The sequence below is a fragment of the Falco punctatus genome, assembly GCF_963210335.1.
Source record: "Falco punctatus genome assembly, chromosome: 9".
Lineage (NCBI taxonomy): Eukaryota > Metazoa > Chordata > Aves > Falconiformes > Falconidae > Falco > Falco punctatus.
Genome location: NC_137589.1, coordinates 35,464,841 through 35,479,791, shown reverse-complemented (window position 1 = coordinate 35,479,791; position 14,951 = coordinate 35,464,841). Strand labels below are relative to the sequence as shown.

At 39.0% G+C, this 14,951-nt stretch overlaps 1 protein-coding gene across 10 annotated transcripts in view; it reads left to right on the top strand.

Moving 5' to 3' along the window:
* Nucleotides 1–14,951, top strand: part of ABLIM1 (actin binding LIM protein 1) — a 208,641-nt gene that overhangs the window by 80,287 nt on the left and 113,403 nt on the right. The gene's annotated exons all lie outside the window — the stretch shown is intronic.

Genomic DNA, 14,951 nt, shown 5'->3' with positions numbered 1-14,951 from the left:
GGACTTTGTAAAAGATAATGTGGGATAAATTCAAACTAGGGAACAAACAAATAAGCATGCTGAGAAAGAGTGAGCGGTTTTTCACCTCTGAACACCCATGTTAAGATTATTTTTTTTATGCTGTAAATGAAGTAAATGGAGTGAATTTAGCTTCATAGTTGTTTAGATTGACGAGAGTGGGACAAGTGCCTCATTAGCCTGCCATAGTATCAGATGTATCCAGGGAGTTAGTCATAGGCATATACTGTCTACTGATAATTTTTGTTGATGAAAAGCAGTGGCCCAGCATAAATAGTATTGGCTACTTAGCAGATTTGATATGTTACATTTACAAGATCATTTTTATAATGTCAGTGGTGAGCTGTTGACCTGCTACCAGTATCAGTAAGCCATACCAGCGATGATTTAAGTAGCAGTTTCACGCCAAATCCTTGCAAGTGCAAGTTTCAAAATCATTTCAATCAAGTATACCACTCACTTTTAAGAAAAGTGTGTTATCGTTCAGCTTATCACAATTGTTTCTTGTTTTCTAAGATCCAATTTAAAGATGGGCTGCTGATTTTCTTGAAATGTACATAAAAAGTCAAGCCTTTAGTTGTGCACTCAGTTTTGATCCTCTGATACATTTCTGCTCCCCACCCAGCTGATCCTCAGTTCTTTGAGCTACCGGTGCAACATGGGGCTGTACCTTAGGAGTACGAAGTACAATTTTAGCATCTCACATCATGAAAGTTGTTGTATACCTTTAAGAAAATTAAAATAAACCCATTATTTTTATAAAAAATGCAAGGGAGAAAACCTAGAATACTGGGAAAAATTTACAATAAATGGTTAAAAATGTGCAAAAGACTTGTGTTTAAATTGCCTGCTTCCCCCTCCCCACCAAGTTTAATACATTATTTACAATGGCTATTAATATTGATGTTGGATATATTTTTTTTTCCTGTTCACACAGATAATGGACTGAAATAACTGAATGCTGTCTTTAATTTTGTCGTACATTTACTGATATTTCATATCTCATGGCTGCAGAGTAAGAAAGATAGAATCTGTTTAGTATTTTGCTTTTCTACCTTATTACTTTCAAATAATCTCTCCAGCAAAGTTGTTTTTTTAAATTATTTCTTTTGTGGTTTCCTTTTTTTTTTTTTTTTTACACCCCCACCCCCAACTTCCTCCACCCACTGACTTTAGTCAGGAGATCAGGAGTTACTGCTACTTCAAAGCTGCTACAAAAATTACTCTCTAGAGTGATGCCTTGCAAAATGCAGGCCAGTGCAGTGTGGCTGGTACCCTTCCTTCCAGCCACTGCTTGAATTGCTGTTTGAACAGGCTGAAAATGCATTTAGTCCTGTGTTATTTCATAAACATATTAACTAGGCACTGGAGGGGCTGGTTTCAACTAGGAAAATGCAATTCCGAATCACTGAATTGCAAAATGGTTAGTAACAGTTTTTAGCAAATTAGCATGCTTCATTATGCTCATATTGTAGAATGATTTCAGTGTCTGCCTGGTTAGTTCATACACAAAAAAAATCCTGAGGCCAGGGTGTTTTTTGCTGACACCAAATGGCGCTTCCTGAATTATGTCTGACTGATACCACATTTTCATGTCTCTGACTGTGTACTTATCTATTTCCAATTATGAGCCCTTGTTATCTAGTTACTCGGGTAAATTATTGTCACTCTGTTGCATCCAAGGGCAACTTTCTTTCTTTATAACCTTTAACAGGAAGAAATTCTTACGCATGTCTTGTTATTAATTCTCTTCTGCAATATAAAACCCATACTGAATGATCTGCGTTCTTATTGAGGTTGATGTGTTAATTGTGACCCTGCTAGCCGTGTTCCTGGCTGATGTAAGTGTTGCAGCTTCATTTTTACCTCCATTACTTCACGTAAACTGAGGATTTAGCCCTGATTCTTGATTTCACGACCAGTTGGTAAGAAGACCATCCTAGCATTCACTTGCTAGTCTGTGAAAGCATATCGGGAATCAGCTTTGTACCTGATGAGATCTTGCATTGGATCATACATGGGCAAACCTGTGGAAGTGGATTAGTATCTATTCATGCCAAACTTATACATGCTTGGCTGCATAAAAGGAGAGAGAGGAAGGGTTGAAGATTTTTTGAACTGAGGAAGTGGATACAGAGGCTCTATGATTTCTGTTCTTCACATGTTGATTCTGTTGAAGGGTAGGTGCTGGCACCTACTGGGTACCAAGTTGCTGTAAGTCAGATTGTATTTCCATGTTCTCACAACTGTCTCTGTGGGTATTCAGTTTGTGCTGGCTTTTCCAGTAAACAACAGAGAAGATGTAGTTCACCAAATATTAACAACATTCCCTGTGTAGTTTGGCGTATGGCCTAGTTCAGTCTTGTAGAGAGGTTTAGTTCTCTGCTGTGTTTTCTTCATACTTTTGATAAAGCATGTTACTGATACCCCCTTAAGGTTTTGACCAAGAGGACTGTTTTTATGCTTGCAGTAGCTCCAATCTTGCCTTCTCTTCCATTGGCATATCCCAAGAGCTATGAGCCTCCAAAGCAGCCTTTAGTCTTAACTTTTTCTTTTGTTGCAAATGGAACGGCTTTAGATGGGGTTATTCTTGAAGAGCATGCAAAACATTACCTGCATGTTAATTTAAAGGTGTTCTGTGTCCGGAACACTATCTCTCCAGTGCTGTGTGTGTTTGCAGTCTAAATGTTTACTCCCAGTGAGAATCAAGAAAATATTGAATAATGGGATTTGGGTCCTGACACTGTCTCAGTGTTATAGTTGTTAATGAAACATAGTCTTGATCTGAACTCATGACTTTGGAACTTTTAACCCCAGGTGACCTGGGAAAGTCTCCAAGTTTGTTGCTTTTGGAGCACATGACAAGATTATGCAATCACACGTTGGCAGGGGGAGGGTTGGGGAGTTTTATTTTCTTTTTGCTTCAGTTTACTTAGTTTTAAATTTAGTTCTGCTTGACAGTTTGCTTTTGGAGTCGGGCATTTGGGGTTTTGTTTTGATTAAGTCAATGTGTTACCTTGTACAAGCCACAGAAGGCATTTTATAAACATACGTAGTAGTATGTGTTAAAAAAAAAAATACTCCTCTAGTTAAAGTACTGAATTATAGAACAGTTCTCTGTTGAGAGACTCTTAAGGTGACCTTGGGGAAGGAATTTGATCTCTCCTTGTGTTAATCTGTAAAATGAGGGTAAGAACATTCCTCTTGTCTGCCTTGATTATTTGAATAGAGGTCTTTGGAGCAGAGTTTCTTTTACTTTGTTTCACAGCTGTGGCAAGGAAATCTTAGCCTTGGAATGTAACTACTTCCACTTGTACAAAAAAAAATTTAAAAATATTCCAGTGTTGTGTGACTCTTCTATAAACAGCTTATTACTTTCTTAAGACAAAACTACTGTAAAGGAATTAAGTTTTTATTGAAAAATTTATGGTGTTGGGTTTTGTGTACTTTCTCTTTTATTTGTTGTTAATATTAGGTTTCAAATTGCATTTCTAGTGTGCAGCATTGATACAGAGAGAAACAAAAATAACCAAGGAGATGCCAGCTCAGGCACTGCATTTTTGTTGGAGAGTTTATTTTTTTTTAAATAGCAGTGCTCATAGTTCATATGAGGGTACGAATATTCATATCCAAAGACTCAAGCAAGCACAGTGTGCAGTCCTGCCATGCCTGATGGCTTCCCGTTTCTCAGCAGTGAAATTCCATACATTCCTTGCATCCTAGCTGCACTCCAAAGCCAGCCCTCTGAAGATACGATGGCAGCTATTTTATGTTGAGAAATGGGAGAACTTCTGCTGTTGATCTCACTGGAGGGGAGGGCTTAGTGGTTTTAGTCATTAAATTTGAGACCGCAGAGTTCACGGAGTCAGGCAGCAGCAGAGGCAGTTAAGCTGTTCCTCCGTCTGAAACAGTGAGTACTGTGGGCCAACCCCCCCCCAGCTTTAAGTAGGGGAGGTTCAATCAATTTGATGTATTGGCAATTAATAAACTTTTAATTACTGATTCAGGTGTTGAAAATAAAAGCAAGCAAACACACACTTGGAGAAACACACCCCACCTTCTCTCTGGACACTTCTTCCCCTTTCTGGTCTCCAGGCCACATGCCACACATTATACTTGGAACCTTTGTTGAGGTGATGGTGATGCAGGAGTCTGGGGTCAGTGCATTGTTGTTCCTTTTATTTTGTTGCTTCTTTTTTCTTACTCAGTTATTTTGTCATGGGTTTCTCTGCTGGCCCCGGTCCTTTTAGAGTCATACCTGCTCCTGAGTCTTCTCTTTGTCCCTGCTTGGAACAGCTAGTTTGCCTCAGCATTTCTCCTGCCCTGCTGACCCTCCTGGCCTGGCATCATTTTTGTTTCTGTCTTACCCATGCTCTGGTGTCTCACCTGCCCTGGCATAGTCTCCTGTGTCTCCTCTGTTTTTCAGCACCCCTGGTGCTCTGGCATATCTGTATTGCGTCTCCTGTGTGTGTCTCTTCTTTCAGTGTTTACTGCCCATTTCTATGTATATTTTTTTTGCACAGGTGCTATGTGTTTCTATGGTTCTGTTTTGATGTGCAATGGGTCTATTTTGTCCATTGCTGAGCTGGTTGGAAGAGCTATGACCAGCACAATGCAGTCCATGTTCACCTCCTACACAAGTCACCGCTGCAGCACCCTTGCCACCAAAGCCCTGCTGATCAAGTTGAATACAAGCAAGCAGACCTGCAAATTATGTAGTTGATTTTCTTGGGCAAAAATTCAAAAGGCAAGGCTTTTAAAGATAGGGTCTTGGCATAGTGAAATTGTGCATGTTTAAAATACATTAAGCTAGGACAAAGAATTTTTTTTCCAGAGGGGAGGTAGAAAGCTTGGTAGGAAAGAACGTGCAAGCCAGGACAATAATTTGGCCTCTGCTGTAGGAGAGTCAGTTCTCTTTGTGGAAAAATTAATGCATACCCGGGGAAAAGACCAAGTTCCACCAATCGAAACGTGCTGTGCCCTTTGGGTGGGAGAAGCCAGAGAACAGGATTTCATTGTTTCTGGGGGCAATCCATAACTAATTTAGAAAGGATTATTTATAACAAAGTTGGTTTTCCACCTAGAGAATAGTCAGTATCCCCAAACGGATGATTAATCCTTGCCTTCGTTGAACCTGGATAGCTTTCAGGCTCACTAGGGATCTGGCTGAGGAGAACACTTGGGCATTGTCTTAAGCCTGTTCTGTTCAGCAGAGTATCTTGTTGAGTCTAATTGAATCACTGGGATTTAAAGCTAAGTAAGTGCTTCAGTGTTGTCTCAAAGTTAGACCCTTTTTTGGAGGCTTTGTAATGTTTTTGCAGCAAAATTATATATATTATTAATGGCAGTCATTTCACATTGTATGTTAGCTGCATTGCTATGTAAGAGGCAACAAAGAGAGAAATAATAGTGGCTTTTATGTGGGCTTATCATATAGTGCTATAAACCCAGAAATTATAGATGTCTCGTGTAGCTCAGTTGTGTAGGTTGTCTGTTATTATGTTCCACACAGACTGGAAAACAGAAGCAGGAGTCTCCTCCAAGCTGCAAAGTAAGAAGTATGTACTAAAATAAGGGTCAAACCAAGTAATGCCAGCTGTTGGGAAGTGAAATCTTTTTTATGCTATATGTGAGCCTAATAGGCAAGGTTCTGTAAACAGTGTCAACGGGATAGCTCCCTAATTCCCAGTGTTGTTAGCACCAGTTCGATATCACAGATGTTAGGATAATCTACATGGCAGTATTTTGGAACTTTGTGTTAGTTCAGCATCTAGTACAGAAGCAGCATCTTAAAATGATATCAAATTAAAGAAGTGATCCAAATGTAAATTCAGCCTTGCAGAAGAGTGCAGGTTATCTTTTATTGCTTCTGGGTCAAACAAGAGTCAATACGTGGCTTGTTTGTTCAAAGAAGCAGTTGCATTTGTGGTTGGTGTTTTTTCTCTAAAGGCACCTCAAAACAGGATTTGATGGATTTGAGGATCTACTTGCTATCCAGCACTTGAAGTGCTAGCCAGACGGACAGGCCATATTCAGGAGTACTGTATTGGTCAGTGCATTCTCCATGATAGTCCCTTTACCATACAGTGTTAAAAGTTCATAGACTTCCAGAGCACACCATTATTTATTGCTGAGATAATATACTTCAAGGAATTGACTTCTACACTGCAAGTGCTCGTAAGGTCTAGGTGCCAACAAGAGCAGTTAACCACAGGGCAGGGCCTTAGATAGTCTGGTTTATCAGCTGTGTACGTGGCAAACTATCCCAGGAGTCAGGAGCCACACGGAGAGTTCGGTTGCTCATGAGTATGGCTGTCTAGTTTAGCTTGAGGCTGTCAGTCCTTAGAAATGCCAGAAGTGAGGGCGGTACTGAATGCTGGGTATTTATAAGATAGGTCCTTGGTTGAAGGAGAGAGTCTGAGTGTGGGGGATAGAGCTTCCATGGTTTAAAAGCAATGGCTGAGGACAGCTCTCTGTGAGGGTCTTGTGTAAAACCCTTGGAGAGGTTGCCGGTAGTAACTGAGGGGAGATTTTACTGCAGAAGCTGTTTCGAAAGATCTTTATGACAGACCTGTTTCTGTGCAGGCTTTCCCTTATTTTTCATACACACATCAAACTGCAGTGATGGTACGTCATTATGAAGATACCAAAAGGTACTTGGGAGACCGCTGTCTTAAGCAGGCCAGTGGTCCTCTTCAGATAATCTTAGGGTAAACAATGGGAGAATTAGCTTTTAAAATTAGCATTTTTATATTGATTTATCTCAAAAGGGAATTTAATTCCTTTTACTGTATGGAATGCTTCTGGCAGCCTCAAAAAAGGAAGCATAGGGGAACTCAGCTGGAGTTTGTTGCTGCTGACTGAAATCCCCACATAGGTTGCTGTTAAGGTAGTGAAGAGGCTTGTTTGACATTTGAGTGTTGTTATGGGTAACCACCACTCATCAATAAGCCAGAATTTCCATGCTGTCTGGAAAAATCAATTGCTTTTTCTGCTAACTTCAGCGACTTGTTTCCATACAGCCTTGAGGATCCTTGAGGATTTGCAATGAATAATGTGACACTTATTTTATTCATTGTTTTGAGTAAGATTTTGATGTGGACATGACATCAAGTGATGTGTATGAGCTGGTTGCTCAGAGTACTCTTAGGAGCTCTTGAATGTATACCCCTGTCCTATGTTAGGAAAAAAAACAAACCAACCCCCAAAATACTCTCTTGGAATAATGACTGGATCTTCATGTGTGTGGTGGGTGCATTGAAGGCATAACTCAAAATTATTTTACCACTTACAAGGCTGATAAACAGTTCCTACATGTTACAGGCTTGTAGATGTTGGGTGTGAAATGTACACTTAGCATGGTCCTCCGACCCTTCAGAAGGAGTTTTGAAGGGTGAATTGATTATCTTGAAATACTCTCCCTTAGTAAGTCAGTTGTGTAAGTAATTAAGAGAGATCTTTTGTAGGAGTGATGAAGATTAATAAGGGTGTTCTCAGAACATTAGATAAAGCAGTCTGGGTTCACTATCTTTTTATCACCCAATTTGTATCATGATCTGTTTCATGAAAAATTACTCTGTACTAATGTAGAAATATGGCAGACTAAATTCACTCCATGCCTCTTCCCTTTGATTTGCTAACCACTAATCAGTAATCCATCTGTTAACAATCGTGTTGAGTAATGCAGTTTTTGATTCAAAGACTGGCTTTGCTTAGTCCCATTTGTTTCAACATCATCTGTTTCACAGCATGTCTTAGCTTGCTGCATACTTCATTGCAAGATGAGTGACTTTTTGTTACTGAAAATAGCTTTAAAACTGCCTCTTGCTTTTCCTGTTCGAGTTTAAAACTACTCCTGATCATACTCAGTTAACAAGCTGTTCATGACTCTTCTTTGAAAGGTTTATAATTTCTTAAACGGTAATTGTCATATAAGAAATGTCCTGTAACAAATATAAATGGAATAGTTTTGTCAAGTCATTTTGTTTCTGCAGTATAGATGATGCTATAGAATGTGCCTTTGTTCACCTACCAAGTGACCAAAGGCAAGCATGTGTGGACAGACATGGTGGAAGTTGTTCCTCAGCAAATGAAAGCTAGTACTGCTGCTGTTTTAGACAAACTCTTCTAAATAGGCTCTGATACTTTTGTGTGGAGAACAGCATCAATAATACTGCTACAGTTTAACTGAACCATAGAGCTGAGTTAGCAATTAGGTATGTTTGTACAGGAGAAACTGAGAAATTGCTCAGGCTCACAGTGGGTTTGAAGCAAGAGTAGAATATCATCCCAGAGTGCCTAGGAAGTCAGGCATAAGTGCCTGCTGAAAATCGGTGAGATTTATGCTTTGTCACAGAGAAAGTGAAAATTGCACACTAAAGCTGTAGAATATCAGAATCTGTGGTATAATCATCAGAGCGTCTGGATAAGGTTATAACGCTAAGTAAATGCTACCAAATTTTCTCTCAGTCACTATTGAAAGCATGGCAAACTGCATCCATCAAGCCCATTTATTTTAATCACAGAACTATCACAGATTTATTGTAGCACACAGAGTTTTTATGTATGTTGTAGAAGGTGATCACTTTTCAGAGAGGGTCAAGCACATGCTGGTGTTAAATATTTTGCTTAATACTGAGCCATTCATGTGTATAAATCTTGGTAGGTCTCAGGCCTTAAGCCCTGATCTTGCAGTCTGTTCTGTGGGGAATTAATTGCAGCATCAAAGCTCTAGATAACAGAAAAGGGATGGGAAGAAAAAGGGAAAATACAGAGAAAATAAGCATGTTTGCAGTTGTGTTCTGAAACTATGAAACAAATATGATTTTTTTCCCTGCTGTATTTTAAAGCTCATTATTTCCTAGTCTTTTTGCATGTTTGTATGTATGTGGCACAAAGCTTTTTATTTTTGTGTGTAAGTAACATAGGAGTCTTCTCACTTTCGATTTCAAGTTACAGTAGTTAGTATTTTGAGTTACCTGGCATATGTGTCTCTAAATTTTTTTATTTAATTCTCTTAGCTGTATCAGCTCAATCCATGTGTTATGCATGCTTAGAAATATTTAGAAAAGTATTTAAGTACTGGCTTTCTTATTTAAAAATAATATGTTTCATCTTTTCTTTTTGGAATTTGATTTCTGCTATTGAAATCTTTGCATCCTATTTTCATGCAGATTAAGTTTGATATCTTTACTTACAGTGTTTTCTAAAATGTTTTTCTTATGAACTATCCTAACCTATCATCCTAGTTTAACTAGTTAAACCTGTTAATGTCTTTGTAGCTTACTTTTGCTTTTAAAGAATCTGTTTCTCAGGGTAGCAGTGCACCTCATTTCTAGGCTGGACATGTGCCTCTGTTTAGTGTTTTTTTTAAACTTTCAGTTGCTACAGTACCTGCCAAGGGGTGTGGGGGCTGGTGTGGAGAGAATTGATATAGATCTTGTAGTCACCCCCACATCTGGCCATGAGATGCTGTTCTGAGGGCAGATACTTCTAGTGTACTTTGTTGATTCTAGCTGAAAAACTGAGGCTGAGAAGCATATGTTATGGTGATAGTTGAATAGGATACATGAGAAAAATATCAGGTTTTCTTAGGTCTTCTCTTTGTTAAATAAGTAAAGAACAAGACCAGAGACAGAGGAGTAGGGGATTACCAGTACTTCTTTCTGAATCTAAACCAGAAAGACATGGGCTATGCTATCCACCTTTACATGACTTTCTCACATAATCCAGCCTTCTTTCCTGTGCTGCCCTACTTGCCAAACTCTAACTTTCATCGCACCAACACCCCCAAAACCCCGAATCTGAGTTAACGTGGGGGAGAGCTGCTGGTGCTTTGCCCTGTCAGTGTGAATGCATTGACCAGCTAGTATGCTCTCACATAGGAGTCTTCTCACCATCTATGACCATCAGTAGGGCACTGCCTGGTACAGTGCTGGAAGAGATACTGTCCCACTGTGTTCTGATTGCTACTGTGGTCCTGTTTGCATCTGCTGTTTTCAGCAGCAGGCTAATTGTATGGGCAAAATAACAATGCTTTTATGAAAATTACCAGAAAACATGTAAAAAAATTACGGCAAGTAACTACAAGCGTAAAAAATTTTTTCTGCCTTTTTTTAAAAATAGCTACTCTGGTTATATGTAGACAGAGAAAATAGTTTTAAGACACATTAGCATGCTGTAGGAGTAATGCACATAAATTTATAGGAAGATAGTTTTAAAATAATTCTTCAGATATGATTTGAATGGCAATACTATGAGCAAGCTACAGTCTAGGATTTTGGCTTAGGCTTTTTCATACATGTGTAGGCATGCAGTTCACCAGTAGTATCTCTTTATGGGAGTACCTCCTTCCGGGATATCCTGGCATTCCTGAAGATCCCTGTCTGATACCTGTGGCTAGTGACTGCAGTGGCTTCTTATCTGTCCCTTACAGCTGGGAGGTTTGATTTCAGTCTTAGTCACTGTTTGGTCACCTTAGCTGATAGGATTCTTACAGATTTAAGATTCAAGAACTGAGTCTGCAGATAAGTAAAACGACACTGTGTTTTTCATCCCTTCTTTTTGATAGGTATTTCAGTAAGTCCTCAAGGCTTCACTGTGCTGGGCTTTCATGAAAGAGGAATTCCTCAGAGAGTCTACAGGCTATAGACAGACAGGCTTTACAAACCCGAAGATATAGACATTTACCTCTGTGAGAAACACAAAGGACGGGGCAAAATTACTACTCCTGTCTTAACAAAGAGAGTGCAGAGAAGTGATAAGCCAGATCTGGTTCTTGAACTTGATTCTCTGGTGTCTCTCTCACAACTTTCATCCCAGAACAGCTTTTTTTGCAGCTCGTTTTGCTGTGCCCAGTGCCTACCTGTCCCAAGCAAGTGACTGCCCAGCTGGAGTAACAGTACAGCTGTTTAATAGCAGCTGAGATTGAGGGAATTTTTATTTTGAAACCGTCAAGTTTTGAACTTCAAATCGTGTAAATTTAAGAAATGATGGCCTCCAAAGCCTTATCAGGTACTAAAGAGAGGGCAGAGAACACTGCTGCCTGTAGAAAGATATGGTTGCATTTACTGCCTTGGTAATCTCTAGCACAGTCATCTTGCCTTCATTCCTGAAAGCAGAAAGGAATGAGGAAATTTAAAACAGGCTAGCAAAAAACTATGCAATAGTTTCACACCATTAAATCTTTGCTATATTTTTCATTCTTAATAGTTCAGTCTTCAGCCAAGAAAACACAACAGCCAATTGAAAGTTGGCATTTCAGAGCATCCTGTTTGTATTAGGCCACTCTTAAGGTATAAAGGACATGGCTGTGAAATCCTGAGAGTCCCCTTGCCCACGTTGCGATGGGCACAGCATGTTCTTAGCGCTCTGCAAAAAAAGCCTGTAGGTTGTGGAGCTAAAAATAGAAATTGTATATCCTAGCATAAAGTTTGAAGTTACACCTGCTACAACATGGTTAGAGTTGACTGAGCATAACTCCAGTTTTATTTGTGGAGGTAGACATGCAAAGGTGAAAACGACAGAAATTAACTTTTAAGAGAACAATAGCCCATATCCTCCTCCTGTTTAAATTTAGAGGAAGCTGCTTTTTACTTCTGTTTAGAGCAGAACTGAACCCAGCATGTTTTGCTGTGACCTCTGCTTTGCAGCATACACATAGCAAGGCATTTCCCAGAAGCTTCTGTCTGACTTCCAATAAAAAGCTGAAGTATTTTCTGGGTTGCAGCAGAGACATGGAGTCTTGCCAGCAAGAATCTGCAGCTAAGAGTCATTTAGCTTGAGTCTTTGGTTTCCTAACTGTTCTGTGTGCAGGGAGAAAATCATCAATAAAGGAAGCTGCAGTGTTTATTTCCATTGTTTTCTTTTACTCAGCAACTGTTACTTTTCAGGTAGTTGCTGTAATTTCCATTTCAGCAGGGTTTGGTACGAGTACCGAGGTCCTTTTTCTGGCTGACACAGCAAAATATATAATTGCTATTAAAACTTTGTACAATGATCTGCTCTATATAAAGCACTACGGACAGCACAGTTTTAAACTTTCCACAGCAAATTAATACCTTCATTTTGCTCAGAAAGTGCCATTGATTTCTCATAACAACATAGAGTTGTTACTTGTCTTTTCTATCTCTTTTTCTTTTTAATGGTTTCTTTGCAGATCTGGGATTATTTTGAGATGTTTTGATAAAATACACTAACGAGCATGCTCAAGCTGGTAGAGTTGCTTTGAATTTACATCAATATAATGCAGTTGCTAAATGTAATGAAATCAACATTGCATGATTCACAAGGGAGTGTAGGGAATGACAGAAATAGCGGTGTATGTCTAATAGAGTGATGTTAGCACAAAGCAATACTCTAGACAAAGATCGTCTTCCTCATAGAAGAAGCTGCTGTTGATTTTTTTATTCTTTTCTTTTTTTTGCCTTCTGAATTAAACAATGTAATCCAGACTTGCTAGTTATCCTAGTCAGTGTATGTGTTACTCCGGGTAAACTGGGTATTTAATGGGACATTGATTTGTCATCTTGGAAGTCCAAATGAGCTTAAGAAAAATGTTAATTATTCATTAGTTATTCATTTAAGCTGGTCTTATAAGCAAGAGTGGAAGTCTCAACATAGCTTGTCTTGAAAAGTTCTTCTGTGTATATCTCTGACCAGAGATTTTTTTTGTTAATAAAGAAAAAAAAAATGTCTTCAGGCAATGCCCAGCAGCATTGGAAGTTAAAACTGTTATAAAGCAACCTGAAAATTCAGGAAAATTTTATTGATGATCGCTTGCAATTAGTCTCTGTAAAATTGTGAAGACTATGACAGCTTAGACTTCTCTAGGTACTTTAGCTTTCATAGTTAATCTTGAAAAATGCTGAAGGAATAAAAATAAGACAAAATTGTTGCATCTGTTTGAGCTGTGTGCCTGCTTCCAGCATCTGTTTGTCCCAGTGTAGACGCTGCACAAGTTTCACCAGAGCCAGTTAAAAAACTGGTTTAGTTAGTAGCCTAGGTACTTTGGATGGAATGACATTTTTTTTGAAACTAGATCCATTGTTTTAGTAGGTGTTTGCACCTTGCCGATGTGGGCTAGACCAATAGATAAATTGTGTTTAATCTTACACAAAAGGATTGATGTTATACTGATATAAAATCACGTCTTGACTTAATCTGACATGTGTAGACAAGAATCTGTTCACATCAGTATACTGGAAATGGTAAATACTTGACTTGTGTTTATGTTACATTACCCATGCAGCAAGTATGTGCCTTATGATAGGAAGAAAATTGAACCCCAGTACTGAACTAAGAATGTATTTCTCTGATAGCATCTCTCAGAAAGCTGTTAATTAGTGTTCTTTTAATTTATTTTAATTTGGAAGATAGTTGCAGTGTTAATATATTTGGATTTGACACTTCATTAAAGGCAACACAGCTGTTCAAGTCAGTGTTTGTCCACTCATGCACTTTCCAATAAATGCTGCTTCCAGAAATATGGCAGATGTGGTATATGTGACAATCAGAACTGACTTATGTCTTGGGTGCTTAGGCGACTCTTTCCATCCCAGTGACTGGGAACCTTGTGATCTGTATTTATTCTCACAGTAGGGTGAGGCTGACAGTGCTGATACACCTGGTTTACAGTCAAGGACAGTTAAAACACAGAGAAACTAAAACATTCAGATAACCTAATTTTAAACTGATAGGTTACAGGCTCATATCTGAACTTAAGTGTCTGATTTTAGAGTTAAGGGCATGCCATCATGCCATCCAAAGAGCCTAGATATCTGCTGTGGAGCAGGGGTTGGAATCTAGGTTATCCAGATCCTAAACTGTTGTCTCGTCACTAATTGTACTGGCTGGAGTCTGATAAAGAGTTGCCTTATTGCACCATTGCTGCTAGTGCATGATGCCTGAGTGTATGTCCTCAAGCATGCCGTTGATGTGGAGAGGGCTGGTGCAGGCAGAGTCCAAAATATTTACTGTCTCAAGATATGAAATCCCTGTCAGGAGATGAACCTAGCTTCTAGCTCAGTTTTCAGACCCAGAGCAGCTCACAATTTACATGTCTAGTAAGCCAGCTGGACTTCAGTCAGAAACATTTAAATAAGGTGCTTATAAAGGTATTTCTCTTTCTTTCTTTAATTCTGTGTTCTGTCCTTACTTTATAGTTCTAAAGGGTCACCTCTGCCACTGAGAAGCCTTGTGGTTGTTGCATGTATCTAGAGGAAAAACCTTACAAGCAATTCTTTGCAGGGGAGCAAAAGTCAATTACATAGTCTTGACCTACAGTGCCAAACTGAGGCCAGTAAGACAAGCACCTTCATTAGCTTCACTTAAAGAGATCAATCTGGAAATAGCAACTAGCAGTATTTGTATTCATTTACATGGCTGTAAAGGCAAAACTGGAAAGAAGTTGTATCACTGGACCAGTCTTAAAAACATCTATTTACTGTCTAGTAAAGGGCAAAACCGTATATTTCACATCTATACCAGATCTGGATTCTGGCATGCAGAATACGTTAGGGTCTCCTCCACATGTGAGTTCGAGAAAGCAGAATGTGGAAGGTACAGATTTCACACTGCAGCATGTAAATCCTAGGGAGCATTTGCCCAAATCCGTGATCCAGTTCCTCATTTGAGCAATTTTGAAAGTCTGTTCTGTTACCTTTTCTTCAGTTGGCATCAGGCCCATCTCAGGCTGTCTGGATCTGAGAAGGAATTTTCCTTGTAATAATTTAATTTACTAGCACTTGTCTCTATGTTTGTTTCTGATTTTCTCTTTCTTTCTCATTGCATAAACTATGTGTTTCCTTGGCTACAAGTTAATAGTTAATAGTCTTGTTTGGAAGAATAACTTTCACTCCAGAAATACTATTGCATTGCAGACCGTAAGATGAGGTTCACTCAAGGCAAGGCATTCACTGGGCTTTTATTTAAAT